This window comes from Hyla sarda, unplaced genomic scaffold (assembly GCF_029499605.1).
Source record: "Hyla sarda isolate aHylSar1 unplaced genomic scaffold, aHylSar1.hap1 scaffold_235, whole genome shotgun sequence".
NCBI lineage: Eukaryota > Metazoa > Chordata > Amphibia > Anura > Hylidae > Hyla > Hyla sarda.
The window spans coordinates 1,627-21,454 of NW_026609032.1; the positions used below are offsets into that span (position 1 = coordinate 1,627).

Below are 19,828 nucleotides of genomic sequence, written 5' to 3' on the forward strand. Positions count from 1 at the left end.
TTTAAAGCACTAAAGAAATTGAGTCCATCCATTAGGCCTCCAGTAGCATCATGGGACTTGACGCTTGTTCTCAACACATTAATGTCTTCTCCATTCGAACCCATTGACACGGTAGACTTAAAATGGCTGTCAATGAAGCTTCTTTTTCTAGTGGCTGTTACATCAGCGAAAAGGTTAGGTGAAATTCAGGCTTTGTCTTCCAAAGAGCCTTACCTTAGGATACTGCCGGACGGTGTTCGATTGAGAACTATGCCCTCATTCATTCCTAAAGTAGGCACCTCAGAAAATATAAACAGGGAGTCTTTTTTGCCAATTTTTTTTCCCAAACCCGTCTTCAGAAGAAGAAGAAAGGTTTCACAAATTGGATGTGAAGAGAACTCTCATCTGCTATCTCCAGCGAGTGGAAAATTTCCGGATAGATGAAAATGTATTTATTATACCTACTGGAAACAGGAAAGGACTTAAATCCTTCAAGGATACCTTGGCACGATGGATTCGGACCACTATTGTAGAGGCGTACGCCAAGGAAGGGAAGGATCCTCCCTATCCACTAAAAGCACATTCTACGCGATCAACATCAGCCTCCTGGGCAGAACGGGAGCAGGTGTCGGTATTGGAGATTTGTAAAGCAGCATCTTGGTCCTCATCGTCTACTTTTGCTAGACATTACCGTCTGGACGTACAGAGCAGGAGCCCAGCCTTCAGCACCGGGGTCTTGTCTGCGGTTACCAGATATTAAAATTCCCCCCCTTTGATTTCTATGATATGTCCCTTTTGTGCTGCCGTAGGGACGAAGAGGAAAGTGGGTATTTATACTTACCGTAATTCTACTTTCCTCGAGTCCCGAAGGCAGCACACATATACAATCCCAATAAAAGTGTGATTTGCATCAGTTGGTCTATTTTATTACACAATGTGTATGGTGTTTGGGGATACTATATAGGACCAGGGGGGTTGGTTCTAATTAATCATGTTAATTCTAGATGGGCGGGTCCTGGTGGGTGGTCTGGAGACCGGAATATCCCTTTTGTGCTGCCTTCGGGACTCAAGGAAAGTAGAATTACGGTAAGTATAAATACCCACTATCTCCTGTATGATGGTGACATAATATATTGTATATAATAATATAAAGATATCTCCTGTATGATGGTGACATAATATATTGTATATAATAATATAAAGATATCTCCTGTATGATGGTGACATAATATATTGTATATAATAATGTAAAGATATCTCCTGTATGATGGTGACATAATATATTGTATATAATAATATAAAGATATCTCCTGTATGATGGTGACATAATATATTGTATATAATAATATAAAGATATCTCCTGTATGATGGTGACATAATATATTGTATATAATAATATAAAGATATCTCCTGTATGATGGTGACATAATATATTGTATATAATATAATAATATAAAGATATCTCCTGTATGATGGTGACATAATATATTGTATATAATAATATAGAGATATCTCCTGTATGATGGTGACATAATATATTGTATATAATAATATAAAGATATCTCCTGTATGATGGTGACATAATATATTGTATATAATAATATAAAGATATCTCCTGTATGATGGTGACATAATATATTGTATATAATAATATAAAGATATCTCCTGTATGATGGTGACATAATATATTGTATATAATAATATAAAGATATCTCCTGTATGATGGGGACATAATATATTGTATATAATAATATAAAGATATCTCCTGTATGATGGGGACATAATATATTGTATATAATAATATAAAGATATCTCCTGTATGATGGGGACATAATATATTGTATATAATAATATAAAGATATCTCCTGTATGATGGTGACATAATATATTGTATATAATAATATAAAGATATCTCCTGTATGATGGTGACATAATATATTGTATATAATAATATAAAGATATCTCCTGTATGATGGTGACATAATATATTGTATATAATATAATAATATAAAGATATCTCCTGTATGATGGGGACATAATATATTGTATATAATATAAAGATATCTCCTGTATGATGGGGACATAATATATTGTACATAATAATATATAGATATCTCCTGTATGATGGTGACATAATATATTGTATATAATAATATAAAGATATCTCCTGTATGATGGTGACATAATATATTGTATATAATATAATAATATATAGATATCTCCTGTATGATGGTGACATAACATATTGTATATAATATAATAATATAAAGATATCTCCTGTATGATGGTGACATAATATATTGTATATAATATAATAATATAAAGATATCTCCTGTATGATGGGGACATAATATATTGTATATAATAATATAAAGATATCTCCTGTATGATGGAGACATAATATATTGTATATAATAATATAAAGATATCTCCTGTATGATGGTGACATAATATTTTATTACACAATGTGTATGGTGTTTGGGGATACTATATAGGACCAGGGGGTTGGTTCTAATTAATCATGTTAATTCTAGATGGGCGGTCCTGGTGGGCGGTCTGGAGACCGGAATATCCCTTTTGTGCTGCCTTCGGGACTCAAGGAAAGTAGAATTACGGTAAGTATAAATACCCACTATCTCCTGTATGATGGTGACATAATATATTGTATATAATAATATAAAGATATCTCCTGTATGATGGGGACATAATATATTGTATATAATAATATAAAGAGATCTCCTGTATGATGGGGACATAATATATTGTATATAATAATATAAAGATATCTCCTGTATGATGGGGACATAATATATTGTATATAATAATATAAAGATATCTCCTGTATGATGGGGACATAATATATTGTATATAATAATATAAAGATATCTCCTGTATGATGGTGACACAATATATTGTATATAATAATATAAAGATATCTCCTGTATGATGGGGACATAATATATTGTATATAATAATATAAAGATATCTCCTGTATGATGGTGACATAATATATTGTATATAATAATATAAATATATCTCCTGTATGATGGTGACATAATATATTGTATATAATAATATAAAGATATCTCCTGTATGATGGGGACATAATATATTGTATATAATAATATAAAGATATCTCCTGTCTGATGGGGACATAATATATTGTATGTAATAATATAAAGATATCTCCTGTATGATGGTGACATAATATATTGTATATAATAATATAGAGATATCTCCTGTATGATGGTGACATAATATATTGTATATAATAATATAAAGATATCTCCTGTATGATGGGGACATAATATATTGTATATAATAATATAAAGATATCTCCTGTATGATGGTGACATAATATATTGTATATAATAATATAAAGATATCTCCTGTATGATGGTGACATAATATATTGTATATAATAATATAAAGATATCTCCTGTATGATGGGGACATAATATATTGTATATAATAATATAAAGATATCTCCTGTATGATGGGGACATAATATATTGTATATAATAATATAAAGATATCTCCTGTATGATGGTGACATAATATATTGTATATAATAATATAAAGATATCTCCTGTATGATGGTGACATAATATATTGTATATAATAATATAAAGATATCTCCTGTATGATGGTGACATAATATATTGTATATAATAATATAAAGATATCTCCTGTATGATGGTGACATAATATATTGTATATAATAATATAAAGATATCTCCTGTATGATGGTGACATAATATATTGTATATAATATAATAATATAAAGATATCTCCTGTATGATGGTGACATAATATATTGTATATAATAATATAAAGATATCTCCTGTATGATGGTGACATAATATATTGTATATAATAATATAAAGATATCTCCTGTATGATGGGGACATAATATATTGTATATAATAATATAAAGATATCTCCTGTATGATGGTGACATAATATATTGTATATAATAATATAAAGATATCTCCTGTATGATGGGGACATAATATATTGTATATAATAATATAAAGATATCTCCTGTATGATGGTGACATAATATATTGTATATAATATAATAATATAAAGATATCTTCTGTATGATGGTGACATAATATATTGTATATAATAATATAAAGATATCTCCTGTATGATGGTGACATAATATATTGTATATAATAATATAAAGATATCTCCTGTATGATGGGGACATAATATATTGTATATAATAATATAAAGATATCTCCTGTATGATGGTGACATAATATATTGTATATAATAATATAAAGATATCTCCTGTATGATGGTGACATAATATATTGTATATAATAATATAAAGATATCTCCTGTATGATGGTGACATAATATATTGTATATAATAATATAAAGATATCTCCTGTATGATGGTGACATAATATATTGTATATAATAATAATATAAAGATATCTCCTGTATGATGGTGACATAATATATTGTATATAATAATAATATAAAGATATCTCCTGTATGATGGTGACATAATATATTATATATAATAATATAAAGATATCTCCTGTATGATGGGGACATAATATATTGTATATAATAATATAAAGATATCTCCTGTATGATGGTGACATAATATATTGTATATAATAATATAAAGATATCTCCTGTATGATGGTGACATAATATATTGTATATAATAATATAAAGATATCTCCTGTATGATGGTGACATAATATATTGTATATAATAATATAAAGATATCTCCTGTATGATGGTGACATAATATATTGTATATAATAATATAAAGATATCTCCTGTATGATGGGGACATAATATATTGTATATAATAATATAAAGATATCTCCTGTATGATGGTGACATAATATATTGTATATAATAATATAAAGATATCTCCTGTATGATGGTGACATAATATATTGTATATAATAATATAAAGATATCTCCTGTATGATGGGGACATAATATATTGTATATAATAATATAAAGATATCTCCTGTATGATGGGGACATAATATATTGTATATAATATAATAATATAAAGATATCTCCTGTATGATGGTGACATAATATATTGTATATAATAATATAAAGATATCTCCTGTATGATGGGGACATAATATATTGTATATAATATAATAATATAAAGATATCTCCTGTATGATGGGGACATAATATATTGTATATAATAATATAAAGATATCTCCTGTATGATGGGGACATAATATATTATATAATATAATATAAAGATATCTCCTGTATGATGGGGACATAATATATTGTATATAATATAAAGATATCTCCGGTATGATGGTGACATAATATATTGTATATAATAATATAAAGATATCTCCTGTATGATGGAGACATAATATATTGTATATAATAATATAAAGATATCTCCTGTATGATGGTGACATAATATATTGTATATAATATAATAATATAAAGATATCTCCTGTATGATGGTGACATAATATATTGTATATAATATAATAATATAAAGATATCTCCTGTATGATGGAGACATAATATATTGTATATAATAATATAAAGATATCTCCTGTATGATGGGGACATAATATATTGTATATAATAATATAAAGATATCTCCTGTATGATGGGGACATAATATATTGTATATAATATAATAATATAAAGATATCTCCTGTATGATGGAGACATAATATATTGTATATAATAATATAAAGATATCTCCTGTATGATGGGGACATAATATATTGTATATAATAATATAAAGATATCTCCTGTATGATGGGGACATAATATATTGTATATAATAATATAAAGATATCTCCTGTATGATGGGGACATAATATATTGTATATAATAATATAAAGATATCTCCTGTATGATGGTGACATAATATATTGTATATAATAATATAAAGATATCTCCTGTATGATGGTGACATAATATATTGTATATAATAATATAAAGATATCTCCTGTATGATGGTGACATAATATATTGTATATAATATAATAATATAAAGATATCTCCTGTATGATGGGGACATAATATATTGTATATAATATAAAGATATCTCCTGTATGATGGGGACATAATATATTGTACATAATAATATATAGATATCTCCTGTATGATGGTGACATAATATATTGTATATAATAATATAAAGATATCTCCTGTATGATGGGGACATAATATATTGTATATAATAATATAAAGATATCTCCTGTATGATGGTGACATAATATATTGTATATAATATAATAATATATAGATATCTCCTGTATGATGGTGACATAACATATTGTATATAATATAATAATATAAAGATATCTCCTGTATGATGGTGACATAATATATTGTATATAATATAATAATATAAAGATATCTCCTGTATGATGGAGACATAATATATTGTATATAATAATATAAAGATATCCCCTGTATGATGGTGACATAATATTTTATTACACAATGTGTATGGTGTTTGGGGATACTATATAGGACCAGGGGGTTGGTTCTAATTAATCATGTTAATTCTAGATGGGCGGTCCTGGTGGGCGGTCTGGAGACCGGAATATCCCTTTTGTGCTGCCTTCGGGACTCAAGGAAAGTAGAATTACGGTAAGTATAAATACCCACTATCTCCTGTATGATGGTGACATAATATATTGTATATAATAATATAAATATATCTCCTGTATGATGGTGACATAATATATTGTATATAATAATATAAAGATATCTCCTGTATGATGGGGACATAATATATTGTATATAATAATATAAAGATATCTCCTGTCTGATGGGGACATAATATATTGTATGTAATAATATAAAGATATCTCCTGTATGATGGGGACATAATATATTGTATATAATAATATAAAGATATCTCCTGTATGATGGGGACATAATATATTGTATATAATAATATAAAGATATCTCCTGTATGATGGGGACATAATATATTGTATATAATAATATAAAGATATCTCCTGTATGATGGTGACATAATATATTGTATATAATAATATAAAGATATCTCCTGTATGATGGTGACATAATATATTGTATATAATAATATAAAGATATCTCCTGTATGATGGTGACATAATATATTGTATATAATAATATAAAGATATCTCCTGTATGATGGTGACATAATATATTGTATATAATAATATAAAGATATCTCCTGTATGATGGTGACATAATATATTGTATATAATAATATAAAGATATCTCCTGTATGATGGTGACATAATATATTGTATATAATATAATAATATAAAGATATCTCCTGTATGATGGTGACATAATATATTGTATATAATAATATAAAGATATCTCCTGTATGATGGTGACATAATATATTGTATATAATAATATAAAGATATCTCCTGTATGATGGTGACATAATATATTGTATATAATAATATAAAGATATCTCCTGTATGATGGTGACATAATATATTGTATATAATAATATAAAGATATCTCCTGTATGATGGGGACATAATATATTGTATATAATAATATAAAGATATCTCCTGTATGATGGTGACATAATATATTGTATATAATAATATAAAGATATCTCCTGTATGATGGTGACATAATATATTGTATATAATAATATAAAGATATCTCCTGTATGATGGGGACATAATATATTGTATATAATAATATAAAGATATCTCCTGTATGATGGGGACATAATATATTGTATATAATATAATAATATAAAGATATCTCCTGTATGATGGTGACATAATATATTGTATATAATAATATAAAGATATCTCCTGTATGATGGGGACATAATATATTGTATATAATATAATAATATAAAGATATCTCCTGTATGATGGGGACATAATATATTGTATATAATAATATAAAGATATCTCCTGTATGATGGGGACATAATATATTATATAATATAATATAAAGATATCTCCTGTATGATGGGGACATAATATATTGTATATAATATAAAGATATCTCCGGTATGATGGTGACATAATATATTGTATATAATAATATAAAGATATCTCCTGTATGATGGAGACATAATATATTGTATATAATAATATAAAGATATCTCCTGTATGATGGTGACATAATATATTGTATATAATATAATAATATAAAGATATCTCCTGTATGATGGTGACATAATATATTGTATATAATATAATAATATAAAGATATCTCCTGTATGATGGAGACATAATATATTGTATATAATAATATAAAGATATCTCCTGTATGATGGGGACATAATATATTGTATATAATAATATAAAGATATCTCCTGTATGATGGGGACATAATATATTGTATATAATATAATAATATAAAGATATCTCCTGTATGATGGAGACATAATATATTGTATATAATAATATAAAGATATCTCCTGTATGATGGGGACATAATATATTGTATATAATAATATAAAGATATCTCCTGTATGATGGTGACATAATAGATTGTATATAATAATATAAATATATCTCCTGTATGATGGTGAGATAATATATTGTATATAATAATATAAAGATATCTCCTGTATGATGGGGACATAATATATTGTATATATTAATATAAAGATATCTCCTGTATGATGGGGACATAATATATTGTATATAATAATCTAAAGATATCTCCTGTATGATGGAGACATAATATATTGTATATAATATAATAATATAAAGATATCTCCTGTATGATGGGGACATAATATATTGTATATAATAATATAAAGATATCTCCTGTATGATGGTGACATAATATATTGTATATAATATAATAATATAAAGATATCTCCTGTATGATGGGGACATAATATATTGTATATAATATAATAATATAAAGATATCTCCTGTATGATGGTGACATAATATATTGTATATAATAATATAAAGATATCTCCTGTATGATGGTGACATAATATATTGTATATAATAATATAAAGATATCTCCTGTATGATGGTGACATAATATATTGTATATAATATAATAATATAAAGATATCTCCTGTATGATGGAGACATAATATATTGTATATAATAATATAAAGATATCTCCTGTATGATGGTGACATAATATATTGTATATAATAATATAAAGATATCTCCTGTATGATGGGGACATAATATATTGTATATAATAATATAATGATATCTCCTGTATGATGGTGACATAATATATTGTATATAATAATATAAAGATATCTCCTGTATGATGGTGACATAATATATTGTATATAATAATATAAAGATATCTCCTGTATGATGGTGACATAATATATTGTATATAATATAATAATATAAAGATATCTCCTGTATGATGGTGACATAATATATTGTATATAATAATATAAAGATATCTCCTGTATGATGGTGACATAATATATTGTATATAATAATATATAGATATCTCCTGTATGATGGGGACATAATATATTGTATATAATATAATAATTTAAAGATATCTCCTGTATGATGGTGACATAATATATTGTATATAATAATATAAAGATATCTCCTGTATGATGGTGACATAATATATTGTATATAATATAATAATATAAAGATATCTCCTGTATGATGGTGACATAATATATTGTATATAATAATATAAAGATATCTCCTGTATGATGGTGACATAATATATTGTATATAATAATATAAAGATATCTCCTGTATGATGGGGACATAATATATTGTATATAATATAATAATATAAAGATATCTCCTGTATGATGGGGACATAATATATTGTATATAATAATATAAAGATATCTCCTGTATGATGGGGACATAATATATTGTATATAATGTAATATAAATCTCCTGTATGATGCAAACTAGAGATGAGTGAACTTACAGTAAATTTGATTCGTCACGAACTTCTCAGCTCGGCGGTTGCTGACTTTTCCTGCGTAAATTAGTTCAGCTTTCCGGTGCTCCGGTGGCTGGAATAGGTGGATACATTCCTAGGAAAGAGTCTCCTAGGACTGTATCCACCTTTTCCAGCCCACCGGAGCACCGGAAAGCTGAACTAATTTATGCAGGAAAAGTCAGCAACTGCCGAGCCAAGAAGTTCATGACGAATCGAATTTACTGTAAGTTCGCTCATCTCTAATGCAAACATAAAGTGGACATATTTTATTTGTGAATCAATATATAATTTATTTGGAATATTCATTTTCCTTACAAGCAGAGAGCTTCAAAGTTAGAAAAATGCAAAATTTAACATTTTTTCATAAAATTTTTGAATTTTTCACCAAGAAATGATACAAGTATCGGCAAAAAATTTACCACTAACATAAAGTAGAATATGTCACGAAAAAACAATCTCGGAATCAGAATGAAAAGTAAAAGCATCAGAGTTATTAATATATAAAGTGACAGTGGTCAGATGTGCAAAAAATGGCCGGGTCCTTAAGGTGAAAATGGGCTGGGTCGTTAAGGTGTTAAAACTTTATTGGGGGAGGGGTTTTTTCAAATTTTTTTAAACTTTTTTTTTTTTACATTTATTTTACACTTTTTTTCAGTCCCCATATTGGACTATTTATAGCAATCATTAGATTATTACATAAACATAATATACATAGGACATAGCATATGGAAGGCAGATGAGTGCAGAAGACGCCGGGAGACGGAGGCAGGTGACATGTGTCCGCCATCTTGGCTGATCTGATCAGTGCCACAGGCGGTCAGATCAGCCATTTTAAGTGCCGCACTGCCGCAGATGCTGTGATCTGTATTGGTCATGGCATCTGAGGGGTTAATGGCGGACATAAGCACGATCGCTGATGTCTGCCATTACCAGCGGGTTTGCGGCTGCTGACAGCCGCTGTGAATGAAATGTACGGCGATGTGCGCGAAGTAATGCTCTGCAGCGTGGTATATTTATGACGCGTGTCCTTAAGGGGTTAAAGAGGCACAGTCATTATATAAAACTTCTTATATTTCGTAGTATTACTGATAAGATGACTTTTATAAATATACATTTGTTTAAAAAAAAATACATTTTACTTAAAAATCAAAAATGAAAATATCCGCCACTAGGGGTCATCTGTCTTTATGCAGACAGACCACTCTGTATTTTGCAGCATTCTGGATACCGGCCGTAAAGTGTGTTGTATCCAGTATCGGAGATCATCATTGCACCACTGCAGCCTCCAGCTGTTCCTAAACTTCAACTCCCAGCATGCTTGAACAGCCACAGCTTTCTCTGACTCCTGAATGACAAAGAAGCTGATCAGACATTCAGGAGTCTGTGAAAGCTGAATGACACATAGTGACAGCTATATTGATTAGCATCCAGCTTTACTAGGAACAGATAGAAAATGTATGCATAAAAATGACTGTGCAGTGATTTGCAGATGATGAGTCATCACAGTGAGGGAGAGAGATGGACACGCCCCCTCCACAAGGCAAGAACACAAAGCAAGTGAGCAACATATAAATGCTATTTGTTAGGGATATATAGGTCCTAGACACATAAGAATTATATGTACATGATCAGGATTAGGTACTGAGTAACCACTTATTTTTAGTAACCAATCTATATAATTGCCTACTGTATATACAGCTTATATTTCTGTAGGTTGTATTTATATATTTTTCTGCTGTGTATATAGATACGGCATTGCTTGTGTAGGATATATATTATTTTAATTCACATTGTTTACAAAAAAAGTCACATGACCATCTGTTAGCACCAAACTGGTGAGGTGGATGCCGGAGTTGTATTTGCCGGTGTGGTCTGATGAAACCTGCGCATGCGGTGGAAACCCGTCACACTGGGTGGAGCGTTAGCAGCGTCCTGCACTCGGCTCCCAGTATTGCTCCACCGGCTTTTTATACTCACTCCCCCTGAAGATAATACCGCCACATACTGTTTCTTTACAGTTCGACAGAATCCCACCCCTGTATTCCTCCTCCAGTCCCCGATTCGCTCAGATATGTCTAAGTTCTTCTTCATAACCCTCTGCTCCCCCCCCCAGACCCCTTTGTCCTCCTCATTTTAGACCAGTGATTCCCAACTAGGGTGCCTCCAGCTGTTGCCAAACTACAACTCCGGGCATGCTGGGAGTTGTAGTTGTGCAACAGCTGGAGGCACCCTGGTTTAGAAACACTGTTTTAGACAAATGATTACAAATTAAATATAGATTTTAATCTTTTTATTCAGTATAAAGGAAAACAAAATATTGATACGTCCATTTATGTAAAAACAACCCTTGGGGCGAGTCCCGTTGCTTTCTCCTGCAGTTCGGGGGAGTTTACGGATCTTCCTCTCTGATCCCTGTGACCTCAGGTAAAGATCATTTGGATAATTCCAAAATAATAAACCTCTTCCTGTCTGTATAATATCCGTCAATAACCTGACGGGTGAAGATTTGTTGTTTGCTCTTACAGCATTTCCTACATTCCTAACATGAATAAAGTTTCCTCCTGGTGTGAATTCTCACATGTATAATAAGACATGATTTATTTCAAAAACATTACCTACATTTCTAACATGAATAAGACTTCTCTCCAGTGTGAATTCTCTGATGTTTTATAACACCTGATTTATCTGTAAAACATTTCCCACATTCTGAACATGAATACGGCTTCTCCCCGGTGTGAGTTCTCTGATGTTTAATAAGATTAGATTTTTCTGTAAAACATTTCCCACATAGTGAACACGAATATGGTTTCTCCCCTGTGTGACTTCTCTGATGAATCTTGAGTTTGCTATTAGTTAAAAAACATTTCCCACATTCTGAACATGAATACGGCTTCTCTCCTGTGTGAGTTCTCTGATGTTTAGTAAGGCCAGATTTGCTGGTAAAACATTTTCCACATTCTGGACATGAAAATGGCTTCTCTCCTGTGTGAATTCTCTCATGTATAACAAGGCTTGACTTTTCTAGAAAACATTTCCCACATTCTGAACATGGAAATGGCTTCTCTCCTGTGTGACTACTCTGTTGTATAAAAAGATTTGGGAAAAAATTACCATAATCTGAACACGGAAATTGTTTAACTATTGAGTGACGTTTCGCATGTTTGACAAGATTTGATTTTGATGAAAAACATTTCCCACACTCTAGACAAGGAAATGGTTTCTCTCCAGTGTGACTTCTCTGATGGTCCCTGAGCCCTTCTTTAGTAGTAAAACATTTCCCACATTCTGAACACGGATATGGCTTCTCTCCTGTGTGAATTCTCAAGTGTTTAACAAGATGTGAATTTTTTGTAAAACTTTTTCCACATTCTGAACATGGATAAGGTCTGTCTTCTGTGTGACCTCTCTCGTGATTCACAAGACTTGTTTTTGTCGAAAAACATTTTCCACATTCTGTACATGCAAATGGCTTCTCTCCAGTGTGAGTTCGCTGATGGTTTACAAGATGATGTTTTAATACAAAACTTTTCCCACATTCTGAACATGGAAACCGCTTATCATTTGTGTGACTTCTCTTGTGTGTAATAAGATTAGAATTATTTGCAAAACATTTTCCACATACTGAACACGAATACGGCTTCTCCCCTGTGTGAGTTCTTAAGTGTTTAACAAGATTCCATTTGATTGAAATATATTTCCCGCATACTGGACATGGATACGGCGTCTTTTGGCCATGATTTTGTTGATGCTTAAGAAAAGTTTTTTTTCCAGCAAAATGTTTCCCACACTGAAAGCATGTATACGGCTTTGGTCGTCTCTTAATTCTTCTGTGTGTAAGACCTGAGCTTTTTATAAATTGTTTCCCACATTCATTTCTTTGGGACCATTCTGGATCTTCATTAAGGGTGAGGAGGTCTCCTGAAGAGTGCGGCACAAGATCGTCATCGTCATCATCTTCGGCTTTATAATTCAGGGATAATAGGTTTTCGTCAAAGTTATTACTGGGATGTTCTGTAAGGATAAAAAAAACAGGGATTTTGTGAATTTTTTTACATTTTTTATTTAATTTTTTAAAGTAAATAATTTACCACATTCCTATTAGGCTGAAAACACCGGCGCAGATTTGGAGCTAAAACGGTAAGTAAATCCAGCAGGAAATGTCTATAGAGATCATCATAGAAACATAGAATAGAATGTATGAATAGTGTCAGCGCTATAGAATGATATTGGGATTATTGCCAAAAAATGAGAAGTGACGCTATATATCAATGTAAATACGGACTCTATTGGTGTTTCCTTCATAAACGGTATATACTGTACTCAGAGAATACAAAAAGGTAATTCCACTTACGATATTGCTGTGGTGATCTGGATGACGGTACCTTAAGATGTACGTTGCAATCCTTGTGTGGTTTGCTTATAGCGGGGACATCCCCGGCCGGTGGCGTCTACAACCGGCAGTTCTGCTGTGAAAAAAAGAAAAATGACCGGGCTAACCTTGGGCTGGCAGTGACGTCAGTACAGTTTCCAGTATGGATCAATTCTATCTGACGCGTTTTGGAAATTGGTGATCTCCTTCCTCAGAGATGGTGGCCGTGGGTTTTGGCCGTCATTTCTACTACAGGTCCCAGCGATCCTTCATACAGGTCATTTCATTCTGTACCGTCTATGGCAGCGATGTGTTCATCATCCATAAGGATCCCACTTGACTTGGAATGTCTTAAATTCTATTGCACGTCCGTTAGTCTGAAACTGTTCAGCACATCTGTTAATGCGGCGATGATGATCGATCCTTGTTTGTATCTAGGATTTCATTCATTGTTCAGCTGTTGTACTGGTAGGATATAAATCCACAATGTGTGTTTTTCGGTCGCACCGGATTTCTTTTCTTATTTCCCCTATGGGAAGCTGTTATAGAGTGCAGTGATTTTTGCAGATGTATTTTTTCATACTTAAAGGGGTACTCCGGCACTAAGACATCTTATATCCAAAGGATAGGGGATAAGATGCCTGATGGTGGGGGTCCTGCCGCTGGGGACCCCCGTGATCTTGCACGCAGAACCCTGTTAAAATCAGTCCCCGGAGCATGTTCGCTCCAGGTCCGATTACTGGCGATCACAGAGCCGGAGCATTGTGATGCCACAGCCCCGCCCCCGTGTGATGTCACGCTCCGCCCCCTCAATGCAAGCCAACGGGATGGTGTGTGACTGAGCATTGTGACGTCACGGCTCCACCCTGTGTGACATCACGCTTCACCCTCTCAATGCAAGCCTATGGGAGGGGGTGTGATGGAGCATTGTGATGTCAAGGCTCCACCCCCGTGTGACGTCACGCTCTGTCCCCTCAATGCAAGCCTATGGGAGGGGGCGTGACAGCTGTCACGCCCCCTCACATAGGCTTGCATTGAGGGGGCGGAGCGTGACGTCACACGGGGGGCGAAGCTATGACGTCACAATGATCCGGCGAACATGCTCCGGGGACTGATTTTAACAGGCTTCTGCGTGCAAGATCACGGGGGTCCCCAGCGGCAGGACACCAGCGATCAGGCATCTTATCCCCAATCCTTTTGATAGGGGATAAGATGTCTTTGCGCCGGAGTAACCCTTTAAATCTCAACATGGGCTGAAAGAGTTTTTACATGAAAATATGAATATAATAAAAGGAGGTATACATCCAGTATATTTTAATATATTTATTTCATTTTTTTATGAGCATGAATTTTATTTTATTTTAGAAAAGCAAATAATTCAAAGTCCCCGCAGGACCATCGTGTCCATTAAAATGTTTTACTTTCTGCCTGTGACATACGGGAGATGTAGGCTCCTCCTCTCCAATGTTTTTTTATTTCCTCAATTCCCAAAAATTTGGATCCCGCAAAATTTCCTAGATGATGTTCAGAAAAATGTTTGGAGAGGGGGTGACCCTGGAATTTCCTCTCTATGTTGTATATGTGTTCCCTGATACGGTCTTTTAGTATTCTTTTCGTGGACATCCAATCCCTTTGGATTTGCCAGTAATATGTGTTTTGATTTTTTTCTCCTGTTCATAGTTTTTTTTATTGATGTACATATAGGAGTTTTTGTGATTGTACAGCCCTTTGCAGGCCTGACACGGATAGAAGCCGTTTTGTTGGAAAAATATTTGTCAGTTTTTTTAGGGGGATTTGTGCCTGTTGGCGCCGCCATATTACCCAAATTGGAAGTTTTAAAAAAAAATGAAACTTGGATATGTGGGAAGTTTTTTCCCTATTGTACGGTCTCATTTTTTTATAACTGTGGTTACTGTATGTCGTAACAAAGGGGATTTAAATTTTTTCTTTTACAATAGTTTCTGTTGTTTTGTTTTTCTCTATTAGAATTGATTCCCTGTTCATATTTGCTACTTGTTCCATAGTTTTTTCCAGGGTCGTTTCCTTGTATCCTTTGCTTGGAAATATTTCCTGCAGATTTTTTGCTTCTTCTGATATTCTTGTAGTTCAGTGCAGTTTCTTCTTACTCGGACAAACTGACTTTTTGGGATGTTATTAAGCCAGGAAGAAAGATGGCAGCTGTCTGTTCTAATAAAACTGTTACTGTCCATTGGCTTGGATTAGGATTATGTATATAATTAGGATTATATCCAAAATTAGGATAGGGGATAAGATGTCTGACCGCGGGGGTCCCACCGCTGGGGATCCCCGCAATCTTGCATTCGGCACCCACCTCTTTGAGCTGCATGCCGTGCTGCCAGCTCACAAATATATCGTGACGTCACGCCCCTCCCCCGCTATGCAAGTCTATGGGAGGGGGCGTGATGGCCGTAATGCCCCCCTCCCATAGACTTGCATAGCGGGTGTGGGGCGTGACATCACCCAGGGGCGGAGTCATGACATCACAATACTACGGCCCCGTGGTCAGCACCCGGCAGTTTGTGAGCTGGCAGCGCGGCTGCAGTCTGGGATAAGATGTCTTAGGGCCGGAGTACCACCCCTTTAAAGGTGATGTTACTCCTCACCACCTACCCTCCACTCGTGAGGAAGATTCTTTTGTACGAGTTTCTAGAGCCTCAAAAAGAAATAAACCTGATTCTTTGGTCCTAGATTCTGATGAATCCTCTGCAGATTTTTCCTATATCTCAGATCTAGATTCGAACACTGAGGATAATTCAGAAGGTGAAGTTGTAGATATTATGTCTGGCCCTGAAGTCCTCGGTGATAACATTTTAGACAGTGAATGCAAACCATTTTTTGATCCGGGGCACATTAGGCACCCGAGGTCAGGTGAATGGATATCTAACTCTAAGGTTGCAAAAGACTTACAAATGTGGCTTAGGAAACCTTTGGGAAGATGGATTGGAATAAGCTTAAGGTGGAATGTCTGAGACCAATCTTACCAGAGATATCCACCATGACCCCTGAAATTTACCCTACATTGGTCCGTTATTTGGCTAAATCAGGGAAGAACCCCAAAAAGGGGATTGAAAGATCCTTTAAGTCCTGTCAGGACAAACTGCTAGACCTTTTGGGACCATTAATAAAAATAATGGATCTCTCTGAAGAGGCTTTTGCCTCCAATACACCAGTAGATGTTCCAACTCTACAAGGTTGGATCCAAAGAGCAATTTGTTTCTTTGGAAATGTAAATTCTGCTTTGTGTTCAGAGCGCAGACAATCCATTTTGATGAGACTCATTCCTCAACTGACTAACCTGGCCAGTCTCTTCGGAGACTCCTTTACTAAATAAATTAATAAATATGTTGGACTCTTTTCCTCAATGGAAAAACGTCCCTGAAAAAAGGGTTTCGAGGCAAGGGCCGCTCTCCCAGCTGGAACTTTCAAGACAGATACCAATATCGAGGCCCTTCCCAATCCAGAAATACCCAAATATTGGGTTCTGTCCAACAAACCCCATGTTTTCCATACTGAGGAATACTGTGGCGTGCCAGAGCATTCCCTCTTTCAAGACCATCGTCAGGTAAGTGCAATTCTCTCATCTTTTTCCCACTTTCCTCTAGGAGGCAATTTAAAACATTTTTTCCCCGTTTGGTCCATGATAACGTCAGACATTTGGATTCTGAACGCCATAAGTGGTTATCAGATAGAATCTGTATCCCTTCCTGATCAAACATGTCTTCCTCATCCTATTCATTATTCAATCAAGGATCAAAATCTCATAGATTCAGAAATTCTAGAACTTCATGCAAAAAATGGTATCACGCCTATTCCCCCATCTGCCACTGTTTTCCTCAACAATCTTTTTCTAGTAAAAAAAATAAAAACATGGAGGCCACAGACCGGTTATCAATCTAAAACAACTAAACGGCTTTGTAAGATACCACCATTTCAAAATGGAAGGCATACATCCTTTAAGAGATCTTTTCTTCCATGGAGTGATCTCAAAGACGCTTATCTAACTGTGCCGATTCATCGCTCTTCCCAATCCTACCTCCGATTCTCCTGGAAACATCAAGTATGGCAGTTCACTTGCCTTCCATTCGGTCTAGCTTCAGCACCATGGTGCTTCACCAAAATCATAAAACCTGTAGTTGCGATTCTCAGAAGCCGAGGTGTTTGTCTCATAATTTATTTAGATGATATCCTTATAATGGCCAACTCATTGCCCCTCATTCTTCGTCACATGCAGTGGACTCTGTCCTTACTTTCAGACTTTGGTTTGAGAACCAAGAAGTAAATTTTGACCCCTTCCAGGGAAGTAGAGTTTGTGGGTTTTCTACTCAATACTCAATCAGCTATTTTAAGTCTTCCATTCAAAAAACTAAAGACTATTCAGAAGGAAATACGATCTCCTCTGTCCTCACATCGTTACCTGTATTAATGGCTCCTGTTTGAACTTGTTATCAGTATAAAAGATACCTGTCCCCAACCTCATACAGTCACACTCCAAACTCCACTATGGCCAAGACCAAAGAGCTGGCGAAGGACACCAGAAACAAAATTGTACCAGACCTGTACCAGGCTGGGAAGACTGAATCTGCAATAGGCAAGCAGCTTGGTGTGAAGAAATCAACTGTGGTAGCAATTATTAGAAAATGGAAGACATACAAGACCAATGATAATCTCCCTCCATCTGGGGCTCCATGCAAGATCTCTCCCAGTGGTGTCAAAATGTTCACAAGAACGGTGAGCAAAAATCCCAGAACCACACGGGGAGATCTAGTGAATGACCTGCAGAGAGCTGGGACCAAAGTAACAAAGGCTACCATCAGTAATACACTACACCGCCAGGGACTCAAATCATGCAGTGCCAGATGTGTTCCCCTGCTTAAGCCAGTACATGTCCGGGCACGTCTGAAGTTTCCTAGAGCGCATTTGGATGATCCAGAAGAGGATTGGGAGAATGTCATATGGTCAGATGAAACCAAAGTTGAACTTTTTGGTAAAAACTCAACTCGTCATGTTTGAGGAGAAAGAATGCTGAGTTACATTGAAAGAACACCATACCTACTGTTAAGCATGGGGGTGGAAACATCATGCTTTGGGGCTGTTATTCTGCTAAGGGACCAGGACGACTGATCCGTGTAAAGAAAAGAATGAATGGGGCCATGTATCGTGAGATTTTGAGTGAAAACCTCCTTCCATCAGCAAGGGCATTGAAGATGAAATGTGGCTGGGTCTTTCAGCATGACAATGATTCCAAACACATCGCCCGGGCAATGAAGGAGTGGCTTCATAAGAAGCATTTCAAGGTCCTGGAGTGGCCTAGCCAGTCTCCAGATCTCAACCCCACAGAAAACCTTTGGAGAGAGTTGAAAGTCTGTGTTGCCCAGCGACAGCTCCAAAACATCACTGCTCTAGAGGAGATCTGCATGGAGGAATGGGCCAAAATACCAGCAACAGTGTGTGAGAACCTTGTGAAGACAGAAAACATGTGACCTCTGTCATTACCAACAGTGTGTGAGAACCTTGTGAAGACAGAAAACATGTGACCTCTGTCAT

At 33.8% G+C, this 19,828-nt stretch overlaps 1 pseudogene; it reads right to left on the reverse strand.

Annotated features, from left to right (window-relative positions):
• Positions 1–12,138: 12,138 nt before the first annotated feature.
• The window catches only part of LOC130322522 (uncharacterized), a 109,187-nt pseudogene continuing 101,497 nt past the window's right edge, over positions 12,139–19,828 (reverse strand).